A 15,000-nucleotide genomic window follows, 5' to 3' on the forward strand; every position below is an offset into this window, starting at 1 on the left:
TGCAGGAATAATTAATGGGTATTTTTCAGCCTAAAAAAGTTCTCGTAATTTAACGGGGATTCTTGTAATCGAGGCGGTTTGAAACCACCTATTGTCTCAAAAGATTCTCATTATTCCTGACATAGTCCTGTCGAGATTTCTTTCTGCCACTTATGTCATAGCTTTATATCGTGGGGATTTTTTTAAAGATGTCCTCAACATTTACAAGGTACAAACCAGGTTTAACAGCCCAGTGATGATATCTCTTTCTTTTGAATCAGCCAAACTAAATTACTTTCTTTAGAACACGTCAAGTATACTCTGAATGACATCAACAGAATTCTCTAAGTTACTGGTAAGAAGCATCTTTTGAGAAGTAAAAACGCCCTACTCCATCTCCTCATCTCATCCTCACACTCCTTTCTCCCACACTCGATACATGTATATATTCAGGCATTCACTTCAGCTCTAGAATTTAAAATGAGAGAGGCTCTACAGGATGACAGCATTTCATCATACCCACGAAGCCACAATTGGGACAAAAGCACGTATTTTGAGTTTCCTGCCACCAGTGTGCTTAATAATAGGGAGAGAGATCTCTGGCTGACGTTCGTGCCTGCTCACGGGTTTGTTAGGCAAGAGCCAATTTCCGTCCACAGCTCCCACTCTAATATAGTTCAGCAGGTCTCTAAATATCAGCTCTAAAGCTTTTCTTTGGGTTGTAAATCGAAAGGTAAGTAGTATCAAAGGAGTGTAGAGAAGCTATCGGCCTCCGACATTCACTTCCTTCATATCCAGGCCCCATTCAGAACAGATCAAATGCCTATTGACTTGAGATGTTCATAGAAACTGCTGGGTATGATACTTAAAGGGAATCCATAACATGGATGGAGGCTTTACTAAAAAAAAGTTGAATTTTTATCTTTTTTGTTCATAGGGAAACATAACGTAACAGCAATTCTAAATACAAACAAAAGACTTCATTACAAACATTTTTACGGTTTGTCCAAGATCGAAACATAACACAGAGACAATCGTTTTTTTAAAGCATGCACCTTTTAAAAAAATGCATCAACAGGACTATGTGAAAGTGTGTTTATGAGTGTTTGAAAACACTTCTTCTGCCTCAGCAAAGGAAGCATGAACACACCCTATGACTGAATACTCTAGTAATTGCACAATATTTCTTAACGATTGAACTGATCCCTTTGGAGGAGCAATGCAAGGACTGAAGGAGATAAGATAACCTTTCCATTCATACTCCTTCTTTATATAAACCAAGATACTTTATCAGGGAGAGTGTACCCTCACATCCTCTCCAGGTTTAATTGGAAGAGCAATCGTCAATGCATCTCTGTCTCAAATCTTGTTCAAAGAAACCGTTACATGTGTGCTTCTCAGTCCAAACTCATGCTTCTGAATCTGATATGCATTTTGGTTAAAACATGGATGCGTTCTTGTTTGTAAACTATCAAAACGGTGCACTTATAATCAACAGTTTCTTGGGAAACATGAAAGATAATGAGTTTTATATTGAGAAAAAAGGCTATCCTCTTCAATTTAAAACAATCTTTATATGCCTATACATGTAGGCCAATATCATACAACAACGCTTGATTCAATTTCTTCTATTTCATTTCAGAGACAGGAATTTATTGTCAACATTCTGATTTTGAATAGTTTCGGAAATTGCCTATAAATTGGTAAATTATCTTACCCCTTTCTGTGCAGACGATTAGAGAATCATTTTAACCCACTTTAATTGGATGATTCTCTTTGAAAACATTACCTTTCCTAGTTTATTCTCCCCCTCCTCATCCCTATGGGTGTAACCCAACAACCTTGAACATGCCCCTCCAATAGAATTAGATACATCTGCTAGTTAGTTACCATGGCAACACTGATGGAGCATTTCAAAGACCATTTCAACCGTTTGTCGGTTTCGAATCCTTGACCACGGGGACTGGATTTCTGGAGTAGTGGCGGCTTAGCACATCTGACTGGGACAATTGGCTAATTCAATTTTAGACCGATAAAACCAACTTTGCCAGTGTTTTTGGCTTTATTGTGTTAGCTCTGGTAATTTTATTCCTGTTGAGGTATTTTCCTCCATTGGCACAGGTAACTGCACTTTTACGTCCACGGTCATCACACAATTTCAAGTTGAAACTGCTGCAGAAATTCAATCACCATCAAATCACTCTCTTCTTTTGGGTATGGCTCAGTCTCCCTCTATCTACAGCTCCTCTATTTTTTTTCTTAAAAAGAAGTTTTGTTCATCAATAAACCACCTGTATAATTTCTTCTAGATAAAAAGTACTTACAGGTGAATCTAAAAAATCTTTCTATGAGATTAAGTTGCACTTTCAATGCATTTATTAACTCTAAGCAAAGCTTTGTAATAAACAAAATTATGTATTTGCAGTCATGCACATTCAAGGCATCATACCTTCTTTGAACTACATGTATAAATCATTGTACGTACATGTATAAACAATCTTGACTGTTGACCTACATTGTTCCAACTTTTTCTATTTTGGATGCCAGCAACATATACATTAATTTCATGCCTTATTGAGAAAGGATATTAAAAAAAATCAGGACAGGAATTTGCTATTTTTCATTAAAAAAAAAATTCTAGAGCCCAACACTCTTGACAATGCAAATAAAAATGCAAAATATTACATCCGATTTTGAAGAAATTTTCTTATGCCTTTTTTTTATTATTCAAATCCACTTTTGTGAACTTGTCCATTTAAAACACTAGACATTCTTCATATAAAGAATTTTTATTCTTGATATTCTGTGTTAACGAAATGCAAGTTCTTGATATTAAGAATGGAATGATTGATATAAATAAATGGGATTATTACAGAAGAAAACAGCTTTGTCTTTTATAGAGTGAGGGTTTATCATGTATATTTATGGTGAATGTTTTGATATGGGCCCAATAGTTCTGGTAGAAAATAGGTTAAGGATTATTCAATAGTTCGGAATATCAGCAAGTCATCTTGTCATTAGATGGGTTGAAGGTACACCGAAGAGGAAGGCTTGTAAGGAGCACAGGGTGTCATTCTCTATGTACATGTAGGCTATATGTTAAGGTGATATATCTCTTTAAACTGAAAATGATACCACAACCCTACATACATCTAAAGGAACCATTGAAAATAAACACTTAAAATTCCTTGTGCCACCAGGCTGGATAGAAGTGTTACAGTGGGTCTGGCTCCTGGGAGTAAGATCAGAAGATAGAAGATAGATAGCCTGTTCAGTTACAATACTGACAACGAGATGCATAAAATATTCAATGTATAGCATATGGATCACTCAGACAAATTTCTACATTGAGGAGAACAGCATAATTTGCCGAACTGTATATCTGATGTTGCTATACGTGTAGTCACTGCTTGTCCTAATACACAAAGATGTGTTCCTTGCATCAAGTTCTAGTGGTAAAGACTCTTGCCTTTCAATCTGAGGGATATGGGTTCGATTCCCAGCCACAGCGTGTTTTCCTTCAGCAAGAAATTTACCCACATTGTGCTGCACTCAACCCAGGTGAGGTACATGTAAATAGGTAATAGCAGAAGTAATTCCTAATTTCAGTTGTGAGCCCTGGGATCGGAAGACTAGCTTAGCAAGGGTAATATAGGAGTGCCTTGAGCACCTAACAAGGTGAATGCATGCGCTATACATACAAATCCTATATCATTTTTATAGATTTTTTTAAACCTTCATGGTTAGACTCTGCCTAGTTCGGCAACTTGCAAAAGGCAGAGCCATTATCATGTCAGAATCATGCAAGTGTCTTTGCATCACTAGTCCTTACATGGGAATGCAGGGAAGCAGCAGTGAAAGATGCATAGCAACTTTATAGCAGGATTCAAAGGCACTATGCATCAATTACAGACCCCCCCCCCCCCTCCATCCCCATTGTTCCATCTATAAAAAAAAAATAAAACTGAAAAAATAATGTGTTTGTACAATTACAGGTATTTATATATTTGTTCAAATTTCATTGAAATGAATGGATATGAATTTGAAATAGCCGAGATATTGTAAAGGGCCTACTTTGCTTGGGCTATTCTTGATCAGGTTCACTTCCAAAATCGGAATAAGGGGGTTATGAGCATATTGAAAATTATTCCAGATGAGAATAAATCCTAGTTCGCTGTGCCAAGGGATGGACTACCACAAAACTGAAACCAAAGACTTGTGGACAGCTCCTAGGGGTGACCACATTGACTCTCTTGGATGATATTACAACCAAGACCATGATATCCGAGATAACTCTGAGACCTTGTCTTTGACCTCGGTTTGATCAAGGTCAAAGGTCATCCCAGCTTTTCAATGTGCGGTGTATGTACATGTAGTAAGAGCACAAAAGCTATGCATTTCTAGTCCTATATTCATTCCTAAGCTGGGAAGGAAAGGCATGCCAACCACATGTTGGTTTGTATCTCTGGTGATCCATGGGACAATGCCGCAGATGATTTTGACATGCTGTATGCACAGTAAGGCTGGAAAATACAATCCAGATATAAAATGTATATGGACCTTATTTCATATAGGAGTAAATATGGTTGCTACATGACACAGTTTTTCAAATGCATATTCATCTATCAAAATCATTATTTTACCATAAAAATGGAAATACTTTCTCAAAGAACTCTTTGAGTTTATTGCACCAAAACTGTGCAACAAACTCAACTTTGATTATAACTTATCAGAGGATATGTCTGGCTTTACGATTGCAACTTTTGTCAGCCATTACATGGAGGGGACAGTGGAGTTCTAATAAAGGAGACAGGTTCTTTTAACAAGTTTAAGTTCCAGAGTTCCAACATATCCACATTCTTTGACAATCTTTGAGAAATTCCTCTGGAAGCGAGTATTCCCGGCTACCAAACAATGTCACACCTACCCTCAATCAACTTTAATACAGTCTATTCGGAGTCAGGGAATTACCGTCAAAAGATTGTGGCCCTGTAAACACAATGTTTAGCATTGATTGTAGAACTGATTTTCACAAATGATAGCATTGACAACAATGTACTATCAATCATGAGAATCAATCATAAGATCAGTTGCTAAACTTTGTGTTATGGGGCCCCAAAGAGACAACATCGCTTTCTCAGGGACAAGTATTAAACCTTCCATAAAACATGGCTATGATTTATCAAAAAAAAAAACACAAGCCGCTAAAACAGTAAACCTTTCAAATGATATTCAAGAAACACGTCACCTGCTAAGAAAACCTCATTATCTTTACATATATCAAGCCCATATTCATATATTCATTTTGAGTTCATCAGCAGTTGGTCTAACTGAATGCTGATAGCTGATTATGATATCATTTGGCTAAAGGCCTACCCATCTATGGTAGTATCAATTTAGACAGTTCATCAATCATCATCACTTCATGATCAGTAATAATAATTCCCTGATCCTCCACTGGGTCTTTTAGGCTTAATATTTGGCAAATTATCATTTGGTTCAGTTACAACTCAGTCTTTTGCTTGGTCTAATAATCAATTGCCCAGTTACTATTCAACTGCCAGTCTATAGCTCAAATGGTCTAATTGACACTTTATTCCCGTTTGGTCTATGACCAGAAAGTCTTGTCAGATAAGACTAGTGGTGTTAGACCATGACTCTGGAGTCCGGACCAAGATGGTATTTAACAAAGTGGGCATGGCTTGACAGAATATCAAGGAGCTTCTCTTGGAGAATATTAAACAAATCAGTAAATTCATTAGCAGCAGTGGAATTCAGACCGATGGAATGTCATAATGGAGTTGGGCCATGAGGGCAAGACCAAATGAGAATTAGACCAAGTGGAATTGGACAAACTGGCAATTCACTGTTTTTATGAGGGCGCCAGTGTATAACTGGCTCAAGTTTATGATGGAATGAGTAAATCTTGATTATCTATGGCAGAAGGTAAACTGGGAGCTGATGCCGTATAAAGTGTGGTTGACACTGCTCAAATATTGCATATTTGTCTAAAGAATCATTGTCTCTAGCAAACAAAAGGGGTTTCCGACTACCACACTTTGATGATGGCTTGGTTGGTGCAATGATATAACTGCAATGGCACATGGCACTCAACACAGTATAAAGCTTCATCGATAAGTCCCTCAAATGGACTGGAAAGAACAATATATTCAAAGAAATACCAACAGCAGTTAAACTGGTATTCATCCACCTTTCCGATAAGATAAATGTCACAGTAAAACAAGTATTGGATCATGCAAAACATAATTTTTGCCTATTCAAATTTCTATCATCATCAAGTCCAATTATTTTCTAAAATCCTAAAAGATTCCAATAAGAAAAAAATTGCCTGAGCTTTTAAATTTCACTAACAAATGTTTTGATGGCTCTTGGCTTAAACACTGACCGTTTTCTTATTTTTCTGAGGGTCACATTATGGTAGCATGACCTTTACTACAAGTAGAAAGCAATCTCTATGGTAATTTGGGGTAAATTTTTTTCTTACCCTTTGTAGGTTTTCCAACGCAATAAAACCATTCATGTACATGTGTGAATGGGGCTTTGATTTCAAGCAGACATCAAATTGGTAACTCTTAACACAATACACTTGAAGTGATTCCTCACATATAAGAAGTAATCGAAACCAATCTCACTCTCACTCTAGCTGCCCACTTTAGAAATGTCCACAAACAAAACATATTAAAAGCAAGATAGAAAGTCAGATGAAAAGTATGACCCACATTCACACAAGGTCCCTGTTTACACTGAGTCGTTTTTTCCCCCACCTATACGGGACCTATGGCATATGCGATGAAAATACTTCAAGTCAAGTAAATTGAGCATTCGCCACTTATTCAAGGTACTGTTCTTTAAGCATGTCTTTAGCTTTGGTAAACATCCCCAATGTGGGTATCACTCTTCCAATTCATTACTACAACAGCTAATGTGTAGAGGATATAAATTGAAAATTTTTGTTACAGGATAAATTTTGTGATTTTACATAAATACATGTATCTATTTTGATCAGTTGCCCCATCAAGATAAAACATCTGCTTGGTTTTTTTCTAATTTAGATAAAACCTATTCCCGTGAGTACGCTCATTTTAGATCTCATTACAGTCAAATTTCTTTTTAGCCCAAACTATGTAAACTTGACGATTTGATTTAGGCAGTGGCAAAACAGTAGGCCTATAATTATGTTGAAGTTAAAATTTGGTTATTCTTGATTGCGCTTTGAACCTTCTTATATCATGGTAAGACAGGTCAGATGAAAAAAAAAACGGATTGTTGTATTAGGCTTAGTGTTTGACAGTTCTCATATTGATGCAAACGTATGACCATACAGAAACGGTTCCAGGACATTTGCTCCAGCGACAGTAGCTCTGATGACAAACCTGCACGTTAGCAAAACATAAAATCTAACGTGCAAAACTTAATAAACCCTAATTATTATCTTTACATTATTCTGAACCAAAAACGCTACTACAATCCTAACTCTAACCCTATTTCCTCCGAGATATCACGACCGGAGCAAATGTTGCGTCACCAGAAACAATCGTGTCTGAAAGAGGTCCTATAAGATCTAGAGCTTTAACATATCTCTGTTAAGTGTAAACAAAATAACAGAGCTCACTTTCCGCTGATGTCCATCAGCAAACCTGGCCATTACGCTCACTCAGGTTACATACATGTCATGGAATACTCATCATTAAAATGTAAACAAAGTGAGCAAGCAAAATTGAGGGTTGTTCACATGACAGTTCAGCCTCATGAGAAAAGGGTATCAGATGAATCTCAACTACCCTGTATCATCAATGTAGGTTATCAGGATGGGGGGTGCAGGGAAAAAATTACACAGGGGGGCAGGTGCAATTTGGCCCCCGAAATGCTCAAAAGAGACCTGGGCCCTGTAACACAAAGATTAGCGATTAATTGCTAAATGAAACAGCCTATCAAGATCATCGTTGCTTGCGTATTTTGCTGATTAGACTGACGAGGAACCAATCAACATTGTTCTTTCATATTAGCGATTAATTGCTAACCTTTGCGTTACGAGACTCAGGAAACTAAAAAAGATGAGCCTTGGAAATCCCCATTCAGGCAATGTTAAGGCTTGACCAATGTTGCAGATACAGGCAGTAAGTTGTGAAAAGTAGCACCCGCAAAATATAAAATTAGGTTTCAGCTGGGGAAGGGGAGGGGGGATGGGGGTGGGGGAGTGATAGTGAACCTTACCAGGATCGAGTTGTATGGCAAACATTCAAATAAACAATATTTGCGTCTGGACATACCAGGATAGGTTGAGGGGGGGGGGGTGGTAGGGAACCTTACCAGGATAGAGTTGTATGGCAAACATTCAAATGAACAATATTGGAGTCTGGACTTTAAGGATAGGTATCCGGATTAATTTTAGTTTCTACCCAATATGAAATAAATTATACTGGTCATTAGTTTTTTATTTAGAAAAAAGGTCCAGATTTGCTTTCCTATTACACCTTGTAAAGTGAATTGCAGTGGTCTGTATGCTACGTGAGAACTCGTCACCCGCATACGAGACTCAATTACTTGAGATTAGACGCTTGCCTGACCCATTTATGTGCTACTGGCAGTGCGTTTAGCAGGCGATTTCAGCAACAGATACGGGTGAATGTAATTGAGGTCTGTTTCTTAGAAGGGTGGCATGCATTGAATCTACAGCCAAGTGAGATGGCAAGTTTTGAGACTTTGTAAAACACAAATACCACATTGTTCTGCAATGTAGATACAGTTGGATTGAATGAGAATTTTTTTTTTAATCTAATGATCTTCTCAGTCAAATTTTATTCAATGGGTGTTTAGACCAAGAAAACATTTTTGTTTTCTTCCAGATGTAAATAATCTCAATGTATGCCTTTTTTCATGTTCAACTGTTTCTTCGTTTAAATGCAAGCTCAAAAAGATCATTATTAGTACCTATTCCTAATTTGAATTCAAGCTCACTTCATTTATACATGTATTATTTTTGTTAATTAATGGATGTTTCGGGTGTGCTTTTGTGTGTTATGATGACGATGTTCCACGGTGGGTGTGTGTGTCTGTGTGTGAATGAGCATATTTCGCCCCCCCCCCCCCCCTCTTCATCTGATGTGTACATAATTTATATTGATTATTGTATTCTTTGGAGGCTTCTTATTTTCAAGTGTAAACTTTTTTTGTCCTCCTTTTCTTGCAATGGTATTTCTTTATACGAATGTACAGTTTGATGTTTTTATTATAATCAAGAATAAATTGAATTTGAATTGAACAAATGTTATAACAACATATCAATTTTGTAGCAAAACTGATTATCATATCATCACAATTTTTACAAATTATGCCTTTTGTACATAAGGTTTCAAACTCAGACTTACAGATTATCACCTTTAACTTGCAATTCTGTAAGGAAAATTGATAAGGCATTTTTTGAAAATAAATGAAGGAGTGAGGCCAGCAGAGTTATAAAATAACATACCATTTATGTTACAATGCTGGGTGACAGAGTACTATTCACGTCTGGACAGCAAAGTACAGTTAGTTACATTCTACGTATAGGCCCTCTGTAGGTCATATAGGCCTATAAATTCAAATAATCTTCTAAAGAAAATCTAAATCTAATTTGTAAGGTTTTTTTCAATGGTGTATTTTCATTCCAATATCAAATCAGGAACACAGACCTAAGTGGTTGTTGCAATGTATATCATACACGTTTTTTGCACAGGGTTTGTACTGCTAGACTATTTCATTAGGATGAACTTTTACAACCTTTGGCCACTGGCAAGGTGAAGGTCGGATTTGTTGCAAAGAGAGAGAGAGAGAAAGACAGAGAGCAAAAAAAAGAAGAGAGAAAGAAAAACGCCAGGCAGATAGGGGAAGAGGCTGAATATGAGAGAAAGAGAAAGACAAAGACAATGAGAGAGGAAGGAAAGAATGAAAAAAAATGTGTCTGAAGGTAATGAATTTTTTCAGAAAAGAGATTTTGATTCAAAGAAAGGTAAAGAAGCAGAATGAAAGCAACAATAGAGTTAGGATATATTGATATGACAGAGATTGTACTTTTTTTCCAATACCCTCATCAGCAGGAGGGGAAATTGAAGAATGATTAAGCCAAGTGAAAGATCCATGGAAAAAAGGTCTTGCTGCCATTTGAGTTTATTGATTAGTAAATCAAGCCATATGCATACCATTCACATGCATCTAAATCAAAATTACAATGCAAAGTACGTTTTGATTAAAATTCCTGGATGTGTCCATTCACATCTCTGGATCAATGTTTCCCCTGCAGATTGGGTTTCCTAGCCAAGAAAGCTCGCAGCTCATTACAATACATCCCTCGTACTGCCATCCCCTCACTCCTGATATGTTTCGAGAAGTCCTTGTTGGAGAACATGCCAAACCAACGTTCATTTACACTCTTATTCTGACAGGTGGGTGATGGGGGGTTCTGCCCAATGGCTTCGCAAGTCCCACCGTCTCGCTCCTCTGTGGTGTGAAATACAGCCTGAAAGCACCTGCCTGTAATTTTGCCACCACGTCCATGCTACAGTACAATAATTTCATTTCTCATGCATTCCTGCTTCTTCTCCTTCCCTGCTTCCATCTCTCCATCTCCCTCTCTCCATCTCTTCCTCCTCCTCCACTCTCTCACTCCTTGCCTTTCCTCTTCCCCCATTTCTCCCCCTCCCCTTCCTCCTTCTTTGCATCTTGCACTCCTTCCCTCCCTTCCTCTATTGATGTACACACTCCATTGATGTAATGTGACAATACGTTCATGCTTGATTTTCAAAGGCAAAAGGATTTTTTAAGCATGGTAAAGGCAGATTAAAACACAGATAATGCTAAAACTGTCGTAGGCTCGGGTGCTTCTCTATACCATACAGAGCTGCACCTACCCCATGACCCATCCATTCATAGATCCACCTATTCATTTATAAATTGATCTATCTTTTGCATTGATCTTGAAGTTTCTGGCTGCCTAACTCCATGATTTATGCAATCTCTAAATTTTATTCTATGCTCTCTCTCCCTCTTAGCCTTTTTTTCTCAAACTATCATTTCTCTTATCTTCTTTCATCACTATACTTATTTTTAAACTCTTGAATCACATGTTCCCCTTACAGCTTCTTCTGGATCCATTATGTTAATCAACCACCTAGAGATGACAGGTAGCAGCTTTCGATGACGCACACAAAAGAGCTCATCATCCCTAACATGTACTTAGCAAGAAGATATACCTGGATATAACACTTTGAAGACAGAAAAAGAAAATAGGCATTTAATCGGAAAGACACATCTAGAATTTTGCATGGAACATTAACATTTCTGATGGAAGCTGGTGGGTTATGGGCCAACTTTCCAGGGAGGACAACTCCCCCAAGAGGGAGAGAGTTGTTCTCTGGAAAGAATTTCTTCATGGGTCATGGGGGAGGGTGCTGGGGGGCTGTGTAATCCAGGGAAGTTGTCAAGTGGGATTCACTTTGGGGGAGGGGAAGGACAGATTTTTGTTACTGACCGGCTGGTATAACCAATATTGAAAACAATGGATCATTGGTAAACATATCACCCTAAATGCGTTTTTCAGGACAAAAGTCATGTATAAATACTTTTGAGTAAAATATATAACCAAATAAGCAAATGTTCAACAGTCTGATCAAAATTAGATGCCCTTGTCTGGACAATCATCTAAAAAGGGACAGGGGATTTGATAGAATGTAAACAACCCTGTTGTTGCCAGTCATTACGCGGTGCTGCACCAGCCCGAGTTTGCTCAATCTCGAGATTTTAGCCCGATCGGCTCTCTTCACGATTAATCCCGAGATTCAAGAAACCTGTCTCCATCATCACAAGAAGAGCAATTCCTGCTCCAGCGAGGCATCGATGCATTATGGTCTCAGGCCTGACGCACTATTTTGCTAATAATCCCAGATTAATCCAGAGAATTAGCGCGATAATTGCGTCTCCATTAAAAATAATCTCGAGATGGTTCAGATCAGGATAATTTGCCAGATCAGAAATAGCGCACTAATTTGAAAACACGAGCTGGTGCAGACAGCCCTTAAATGTTTGCAGAACCTGATGATAATTATTTGACATTTATTTGCAAGAAACTTGCATAAATTTTTCATAGAGTAGCTTTCAATGCATGTATACATTACTTGCCCCCAGGCCAAACCCCCTCCTACCATCAGGGAACCATATCTTCATTTTCAGGAACAAATAAGGTCACAATACCACCAGTGAGAGTACAGTATAGTTTACAAGAATCAATCTAGGGAGCTTCTAACCTTTGCAGAGAAAGTAAATGTAACTCAAAGAGGGTTTTCACATGATACATTTGGCCTCATGTTCATGATGAAATATGAATGATTACAGTCAAACTATAGAGTGTATTAAGCACAAATAGATTCAGCGACTGCAAAAAATCTGATCCAACCCGAAATTCGCCCAGAAGTGCGAGCAATGCGCCATTATCTACTTGCCTGATCAATGGTACTAATGAAATTAAAACACCACAAATAATTAAACATTCTCAGAAAGCTAGCAAGTCAATGGGAATGTGGTTTACCTATTCATATGTGCCATTATATGGATGAAAGTGATTGATAATCCCATAGAAATAAGATATTGTGAGCAACAAACTGTAATATCAACATAACAGGCAATTCACACTTTTTGCTCTGTGCAGAATACTGATTCGTGGTCATGTTAACTGCTAAATTAAACAATTCAGATTTATACAATTAACAGTACTCTTTGTTTCTAATTTGCTTTCACAGGAACAAGAAATGCATGTACCTTTATTTCATTAAGTTTTTCAAGAACAAATACTGCAGAAATCATTCATCTGAAAAGGGTCGCAGTGATTGGAGGGAGGTTTCACAATTCAAATATCACATCCACAATGTCAATAGGAATTTGACAATTCCAGAATGACGTTTTTCATATGGATACTTCGATACACAATATCACTCAGGCAGTGTGGGACTGCATGAGACCTGGAAAAGAAAGGCAAAATATCATTTTGAACTCCCTGCTAGGAATGCAGACGTTATTGTACATTTGATTTAACTTGGGTTATTTAAGATAAAGATTATATGAAAAAAAATATTGTATTCAATTGATTATTCACAAAGAAAGTATCATTACCCTTTTCATATTAGAATACAAATCACTAAAATCTATTCTTAGTCAGCGACAACTTAGAAACACCCCACAAACATACTGTCCATAATTGTTCAAATCAAATTTATATCAATCTGCATTCTCAATACTGGCGAAGCAAAAAAAATATACTATTCACCTTTGCAATGAAGAATAAAGGGATAACTTTTATGGTGAAATAAATTCCACCTACATGGGTAGACTGAGCATTTAACATATAGGCTTATTTGTAAAAAAAGATTAATAAGCCGCAAACTGGTCTGATTAATAAATTTTAATGTTTTGCAAAATAAATACTGTCATCACAAAAGTAGAGCTCTTGCAAACCTGTTCATATAATAGAAAGTTCATCACTTAAAAGACACTTAATATTTTCAACAATTCAACTTCATAAAAAATGAGATAGATAATTTTGAATCTCTTTCATATTGAATGGAATTTTTGTTTATTAAAGGAGAATGAAACCAATGGAACAAGATAGCTTGTGTGAAAACAGAAAAATCAAAGAAACAGATCAACAGAAGTTTGAGAAAAATCGGACAAATAATGAGAAAGTTATGAGCATTTGAATATTGTGATCACTAATGCTATGGAGATAGCAAATTGGCAATGAGACAAAGATGTGTGATGTCACTTGTGAACAACTCTCCCCATTACTTTAGTATATATTTCACTTGAATTGCTGATTTTATCACATCTATCCACAGATCATGTGTTCATTCTACATGAGGGCATGTAATACATATTTTTTAGAATACATCATGGATAGAAAGTTTGTATCATCATAAGAAAAAGCAAAAAGAGACATTTTGAGGGTATTTTATAGTCCACCAAAGGGAAAGTTGTTCATCAGTGACATCACACTTCCTTGTCGCATTGTCAATGGGAGGATCTCCATAGCATTAGTGATTGCAATATTCAAATGCTCATAATTTCTCATCATTTGTCCGATTTTTCTCAAACTTTCTTTATTCTTATTCTTTGATTTTTCTGTTTCTACACAAGCCTATTTGTTCCAAAGGTTTCATTCCCCTTTAAAAATAAAACGAGATCTAAATGAATCCAATTGAGGGAACTGCTTTGTAATTGTACTACAAATTCATGCAACCCCCCCCCCTCAAACCTCTGAAGCCCCAACCCACAAGACCTACCTTCACACACAATTCTATGAATGGCAGTACTAATATTTTCACAGGGGAAATCTCCTGATTAAACTGAATTAATGGGTGGCAACATCTTTGATTTACTCTCAGTTAGAGATCGGGCATGAATTGTATAAGGAGTTGGGTCAACAGTATGGGAACCATGGGAGTGTTTCATAAAGCGAATAGTCAATAATTTTTTCACTGACAAATTTGTTCTGAGCCAATCAGATGCAAGGATTTCAGTAGCTTATAACAGTTGTCAGTAGATATAACTATTTGTTTCATGAAATACTCCCCATACATGTACGTAGCTCTACTCAGCTGACAACATTTTAGGAAGTATTGAGGTTGCAGTGTGGTCACTTTGATTTTTTTTATTTTATCAAATAGCACAAAAAATAGTCAAATACAATCTAACACTAGAACTATCACTGAAGGTCTTGCAAATCTTTACCTCAAGACCAATGTGTGCCCCAAATTTCTTGAGAATTGGTTAAAAGATGAGGAAGTAGTTCGATACAAAAGATTTGCAACGGACCGACCGACCGCCTGACTGTACACTGATTCCTATATACCCCCTTCAAATTTGGCGGAGGTAAAAAATTAAGGGGAAGGATTTTCCTATTGTAAAATCGATGAGAGAAAATTACATGTAGGGCCTATATTTTCTCCTTTTCAGAAATTTTGCCTTGGAAGTTGG

The sequence above is a fragment of the Lytechinus variegatus genome, chromosome 2 (assembly GCF_018143015.1).
Source record: "Lytechinus variegatus isolate NC3 chromosome 2, Lvar_3.0, whole genome shotgun sequence".
In the NCBI taxonomy this organism is placed as follows: Eukaryota; Metazoa; Echinodermata; class Echinoidea; order Temnopleuroida; family Toxopneustidae; genus Lytechinus; species Lytechinus variegatus.